At 37.9% G+C, this 7,468-nt stretch overlaps 1 pseudogene; it reads left to right on the top strand.

Moving 5' to 3' along the window:
• The first annotated feature begins 2,053 nt into the window (after positions 1–2,053).
• Igkvl-ps12 (immunoglobulin kappa variable like, pseudogene 12) lies at positions 2,054–7,054 on the top strand (annotated as a pseudogene).
• The last annotated feature ends 414 nt before the right edge of the window (positions 7,055–7,468 follow it).

Here is a 7,468-nt window from a genome sequence, read left to right as displayed (position 1 = left end):
AAGGAGTCAATTTGAAGATACTGAAATAGGTTCAATGTTGCATAACAACTTCAAAAACATACTAGTGGTGAATTATCACAAAAGACACAATGAAAAATGTATTCAGTGAAGTCTATAGGGAGGAAAGATAGTGATATATAGGGAACTATCTGGAAGATGCATAAGACAATCAGCAGCATGGCAAAAAAATGTAAGCAACAAAAACAACAAAATAAAAATGAAATCCTGGCAAGTAAGAATACAACGAATCAAATAACACTAAGATCAATAAAATCACCAAGAGACACTTATTAAAACAGAAAAAATGTTTGATGTAGTTAGAGGTAAAAATAGAATGATATTGCAACATCAATAATTTTTCTAAAAATATAAAAACACCATGATCTTAATGCTAAAGAATTCTGGCATATGATCAACAGACCAAAGCTAAGAATCTTAAGATAAAGAAGAGCTGAGATAATACTAAAGACTTACTACACAGAAAGAAATTGAAGAAGATCTCAGAAGATGGAAAGATCTCCCCATGCTCATCAATTGGCAATATTATTATAGTAAAAATGGCCATCTCAAGAAAGCAATCTACAGAAACAATGTAATCCCAATCAAAATTCCAACTCAGTTCTTCATAGAGTTAGAAAGAGAAATTTGCAAATTCATTTGGAATAACAGAAACACGCAGGATATGAAAACTATTCTCAACAATAAAAGGATTTCTGGGGGAATAACCATACCTGATCCCAAGCTGTATTGCAGAGCAATTGTGATAAAAACTGCATGGAATTGGTATAGAGACATGTAGATTAATGGAATATAATTGAAGGCCAGTAATGAACCCATATACATTTGTTCACTTGATCTTTGACAAACAAGCTAAAACGAAACTGTAAAAAAGACAGCATTTTCAACAAATGATGCTGGTTCAACTGGTGGTCAGCATGTAGAAAAATACAAATCAATCCATAATTATCTCCTTATACAAAGCTCAAGTCAAAGTGGATCAAGGACCTCCACATAGAGTTGGATACACTCAAACTAATAGCAGAGAAAGTAGTGAATAGTCTCAAACACATGGACACAAGGGAAAATTTACTGAACATAACACCAATGGCTTATGTTCTAAGATCAGCAATAGACAAATAGGGCCTCATAAAATTGTAATGCTTCTTCATGGCATAGGACACTGTCAATAGGACAAAATGGCAGCCAACAGATCGGGAAAAGATCTTTACCAATTCTACATCTAATAAAGGACTAATATCCAATATAAACAAAGAACTCAAGAAGTTAGACACCAGAGAACCAAATAACCCTATTAAAAATGGGGTACAGAGATAAGTTAAGAATTCTCAACTAAGGAATACAAAATGTCTGAGAAGTTCCCGATGAAATGTTCAACCTCCTTAGTCATCGGGGAAATGCAAATCAAAACAACCCTGAGATTCCACCTCACACCAGTCAGAATGCCTAAGATCAAAAACTTAGGTGACAGCAGATGCTGGTTAGCAGGTGGACAAAGAGGGACACTCTTCTATTGTTGGTGGGATTGCAAGTTGGTACAACCTCTCTGGGAACAAGTCTAGCAGTTCCTCAGAAAATTGGACATAGTGCTACCTGAGTACCCAGCTATATTACTCCTGCGCATATACCCAAAAGATGTTCCAACATATAACAAGGACACATTATCAACTATGTTCATAGCAGCCTTATTTGTAATAACAAGAAGGTGGAAAGAACCCATTTGTCCTTTAACATAGAAATGGATACAGAAAATTTTATACATTTACACAGTGGAGTACTACTCAGCTATTAAAAATAATGACTTCATAAAATTCTTAGGCAAATGGATGGAACTAGAAAATATTTTCCTGAGTGAGGTAACCCAGTCACAAAGAACACATGTGGTATGCACTCACTAATAAGTGGTTATTAGTTACAAATCTCAAGTTACTCAAGGTACCATCCACAGACAACATGAAGCTCAAGAAGAAGAAGACCAAAGTGTGGATACTTCAGTCGTTTTAGAAGGGAGAACAAAATACTCACCGGAAGAAGTATGGAGCCAACGCGTGGAGAAGAGACTGAAGGAAAAGCCATACTGAGACAGCCTCATCTGGGGATTCATCCTATAGACAGGCACAAAATCCAGAAATTAAAGAGGATGCCAAAAGGTGCTTGCTGTCAGGAGCCTGATATAGCTGTCTCCTAAGAGGCTCTGTCAGAGCCTGACAAATACAGAGGCTGATGCTAGCAGCCAACTATTGGACTGAGCACAGGGTCCACAGTGGGGGAGTTAGATATAGGACAGAAGGAGCTGAAGGGGTTTACAACCTCGTAGAAAGAGCAATATCAACCAATCTGATCCCCCCAGGCCTCCCTGGAAATATATCACCGACCAGAGAGTACATATGGAGCGACACATGGCTCCAGTCACATATGTAGCCGAGGACGACCTTGTTGGGCATCAGTGAGAGGAGAGGCCCTTGGTTTATGAATGCTCAATGCCACAGTGTAGTGGAATGCCAGGATGGGAAGGTAGAAAGGATTGGGTGGGTGGGTGAGGGAGCACCCACATAGAATCAAGGTGAGGAAGATGAGATAGTGTGTTTCTGGAGCAGAAACCAGGAAAGAGGATAACAGTTGAATTGAATTTTAAATAAAGAAATTATCAAAAAAGATATAAGAAACATACTGAATGAAATGAGAACAAAAGGATTCCTATATGTATTAAGCAAAATTAATGACTAAAGAAAGACATTTAGTTCCCTAAGTTGAAAACATGAGAAAACATCAAAAGTACAAAGTGAAGAATCAATGTCAAAAGATGCCCCAGAGAAGGGGGATGGTAAAGAGGTGAGGTGGGAGTGGGTGGTTGGGTGAGGAAGCACAGTCTTAGAGGCACAGGGGTGGGGGAATTAAGTGGGGAGCTCATAGAGGGGGAATCAGGAAGGGGGACAACATTGAAATGTAAATAAACAAAATAATTATAGTAATAACAATAATAATAAGACATAATTGAAAAATGCCAACTTAACTCCAAAGGCACACACATCAGACTGGCATGTAAACTCTCATAGGAAACCTTAAAGGTCAGAAAAGCATGGAGCCATATATTTCAGTTTTAGATGGTATGTAAAAGCTAAATAAGTTACCTATGTCCACAAAATTATCTTTTAAATTGAGGGAAAATGAGGATATTACAAGACAATCATAAATTAAGGCAGTACATGATCTTGAAGATGCCACTGCAGAAGATATCTTAAATACTATGCACACAGGGAAAAAGAAATATCATCTTAATCATGAGAACACAGACAAATGTTAATGTCACTGGATGAAGAGATAAACAATGGTTATCAGGAAAGGAGTCCAATGTGTCCAAAACTGAATGTCAAAAAAATAGAATATAGTTGAGGAGTAAGGAAAAGGGAAAACAAACAAGCAAACAAACAAATAAACCAACAACAATCTAATTCCACAACAAATTTACAGGAATTAACAATCATTTCTTAACCTTATATGGCCACAATTACTCTATAAAGATACACATGTTATTGAACGAGATTTAAAAGTGTACTCATCATCTTTCTCTAAGAAGTAAACCTTGCTGTTAATGACACTCAACAAGAAGAGAGTTAAATCATAGAAGTAAGTCTACTAGGAGAACGGGAGCCAAAAGTAAGTGGGTCAGATCTGCTGATATCTGGTGCTGTAGAAACCAAGCCAACACTGCCACTAACAAATAAAGAAAGCTATAAAGATGAGTCACTGAAAGTACACAAAAATTACAAATACATGCACACTAAGTGATGGAGCTTCAGTAAAAACAAATAAACATGGAAACAATGCATAGAGAAAGTCAGTTATATCCTGATACAACAACAAACCACTCTTATCTGATGCTTGAAATTAAAAAGCACCATAGAAACTTTAGAATTAAACTGTAGGAGATATGAATGGACATGGCAGATATCTAAATTATATCACATCACTCATGTACACTATACATCTTTCCTTGCAGACCATTGAACCATCAAAAGAACAGACTATGTTCTAACCCACAAAGTAAGTCTTATCAAGGATAAGAGAATCTAAATGAAACAAGAAACTAGTAGAGAGAGAAATTACAGTAATTGAATAATTAATTGGAGAAAACAAGTAGCCTCTTGTATTATCACTGATTTATTGAGAAGTCATGGAGAAAAACAAACAATTCCTATAAACAGACAAAATGACAAAACAACATCTTTTCAATATAGTTATGTGATGCTGAGAGAAAATTATATGGCTTTGAATGTCTGTATTAAAAACACAAAGAACTAAGTTAAATGACCAAGTTCAGAGAGATGTCAAATGAGTACCTAGTGTCTTGCCTCAGGTACTAGAACAAGATCAATCCAATCCCAAAGCAGTAAATGAAAAGAGATAGTAAATATGAGGGCAAAAATGAATGAAATGGATTATTGAATAACAATGCAAATCATACATAAAAGTATTCAAAGAGTTTGTTCTTTGAAAAATAGAAGACAACAGCATTCAAACTAAAAATGAGAAGGAAAAAGTGCCAAATTAATAAAATCATAGATAGGAGAGAAGCTTTTGCAAAAGATTCAAGTGAAATCCTTATTATCATTGGGGGTTATTTTGAAATCGTATACTTTCCTCCAAACTGAAAAACATAGAAGAGCTAGACACTGTCTGTTTGTGTCTGTCTGTCTGTCTCTCACTCTCTTAACCACACACAGAGCAAAAGAAAGGCACAGAGAATCAGAGAGAGAAAGATCAATTTCCACAATTAACATTTCCTCTGCCAACTTCTGGAATACTTGCAAGCTAAAGGTAAGAACATATTAGTAGGAGTGTAACTAAACACCACTTTAGAAAGAAGTGGAAAAGCAACATTGAAATTAATTAACCAAAATCAAGTAAAATGTGTGTTGTCAGTATTCAGTTGTGTAAGAATTTTAAAGCATCTCTTGCTCTGAATTCCTTTGAAAGGGTGAAGACCTTTGTGTTCCCCTCATTTTCCATCAATGGAAGGATATAAAGATCACAATGTTGGCTATGTTTGAAAGCTATGCCCCATGGGCATTCTGGAAACAGTCAAGTTGTAATGTAGAACGGTCAGTCCTTGAGAGTGGTGTACTGAGCTTCACTCAGTCCCTTGAATTATGCTACTCTGTAGATGTAAGGGTCTTTCTTCCTGTCAAATCTCTGGAAGCAGAACCATCTGACTTTCCCTTACATTGTACACAATGTTCACCCCTTGTCAATGTCTATAGTTCAAGTGCCATTAAGAAGGAAAATACTTAGAACACAGGCAGAAGGAACACATATTCAGAGCCTGCCCCACATGTAGCCCATACATATACAGCCACCAAACTAGATAAGATAGATGAAGCAAAGAAGTGCAGGCCAACAGGAACCGGATGTAGATCTCTCCTGAGAGACACAGCCAGAATACAGCAAATACATAGGCAAATGCCAGCAGCAAACCACTGAACTGAGAACGGGAACCCCGTTGAAGGAATCAGAGAAAGGACTGAAAGAGCTTTAAGGGGCTTGAGACCCCATATGAACAACAATGCCAAGCAACCAGAGCTTCCAGGGACTAAGCCACTACCCACAGACTATACATGGACTGACCCTGGGCTCCAACCTCATAGGTAGCAATGAATAGCCTAGTAAGAGCACCAGTGGAAGGGGAAGCCCTTGGTCCTGCCAAGACTAAACCCCCAGTGAACGTGATTTTTGGGGGGAGGGTGGTAACGGGGGGAGAGTATGGGGAGGGGAAGCCCATACAGAAGGGGAGAGGGAGGGGTTGGGGGATGTTAGCTGGAACCCGGAAGGGGAATAACAATCGAAATGTGAATAAGAAATACTCGATAAAGAAAAAAATATGAAAAAAAAGAAAGAAAATACTTATGCAAGAGCCAACAAACCCAGCTAATCTGTGGTTAGTCTTAAAATACTCTAGGGAATTCTTTGCTAATCTTAACTGCCATGGGGTGACTCAAAAGCAGGTGTCACCAAGAATACCAACCAAGGTTCCTGAGCAGATTTGCATATTGAGATATTAGCCACAGTGCAAATTCCTTAGAACATTTTTAAGGGCAGCTATCAGTGCCCAAGAGGCAGCCTCTAGTCCAGCTCTCAGAGATGGGGTCAACTTTACTGCTGTGGGTACTGCTGCTCTGGGTTCCAGGTGAGGGGTGATGGTGTTGGAAAAATCTCCTGTAGTCATTGATATTCTTCATACATGTCAGTGTCATGAACACTGACATTTTGGCATTTAATTGTTTTTTAGTTTCCCTTTTATTTATGACTCCTTATACTGTATCTCATGATTTCTGTTACAGATTGCACATAGATGATGGGTTTACATTGGGGTGCAGTTTACACTGGGGTTCAGTGCATCTGTGACAACAAGGTGTGTTTATCATTGCAGGATCTACTGGTGACATCGCACTGACCCCAGTCTCCATTTTTTTTGCCCATGTCTCTTGGGCAGAAGGCCACTATCTCATGCAAAACCAGCAAGAGTGTCACTGAATTTGGCAATAATTATGTACACTGGTACCAGCAGAAGCCAGGCCATCCTCCTAGACTCCTGATCTCTTTTGCATATATCCTAGCATCTGGGGTCCCTGCCTGGTTCAGTGGCAGTGGGTCAGGAAAAGACTTCACCTTTACCATCCATTCCATGGAGGCTGATAATGCTGCAACCTATTACTGTGAGCAGAATAAAGAGATTCCTAGCACAATGCTCCATGCCTAAACAAAAACCTTCTGGGGTTGCCGGTCACAGAGGCTCAGTTTCTGAAATGTATCTTTGCCCAGAAATCTGAACTATACATTTTTATTAAACTTGTTTCCATAAATGGTGAAGCTGTGAAACAGAGATTTCATAAGTGATCTGTTTGTCCCATGATATGTGTTTGCTTTATAATTTATCAAGTTGCTTATCAAACATACTATTTTCAGGCATATTTTATGTTCAATAGAGTGAGGAGACAATTATGGTAAACATACAAGAAGCTTTCCTCAGTCACTCAGAATAAGCAGAACTTGGAAAAATAAAGCTTGTTTAATTGTATTGCAGATGCAAACTGACATTTTGACTCTAAATTTTTTAGATTTCACTTTATTTGCTTGTGAATTAAAAAAAATCCCTCATCAGAAGATCACATATCAAAACCTCTTTTAGCTACTTTTCACTACTTCGCTTCTGGTCTGCATCCTTCTCTTCATCACAGATGCTCATTCATGGTCTTAATCACATTGGGTGTTCTTTTTTTTTCTTTCTCCACTATGTATATCTTTATTTTGAATAACATCTTCTTCAATATGACCACATCTTCTTGCCCCCCCTTTTTTTACTCTCTGTTATCTTATTTCACAGGGAATTGCAAAATATTCCTTTATATACAAGGGTGACCTGGAAGTCACTATCTAGTGACCCAGTACTTGA

Source organism: Rattus norvegicus, chromosome 4 (genome assembly GCF_036323735.1).
Source record: "Rattus norvegicus strain BN/NHsdMcwi chromosome 4, GRCr8, whole genome shotgun sequence".
NCBI classification, from domain to species: Eukaryota; Metazoa; Chordata; class Mammalia; order Rodentia; family Muridae; genus Rattus; species Rattus norvegicus.
The sequence above is the reverse complement of the archived record's forward strand: the minus strand, read 5'-3'. Positions and strand labels throughout refer to the sequence as shown.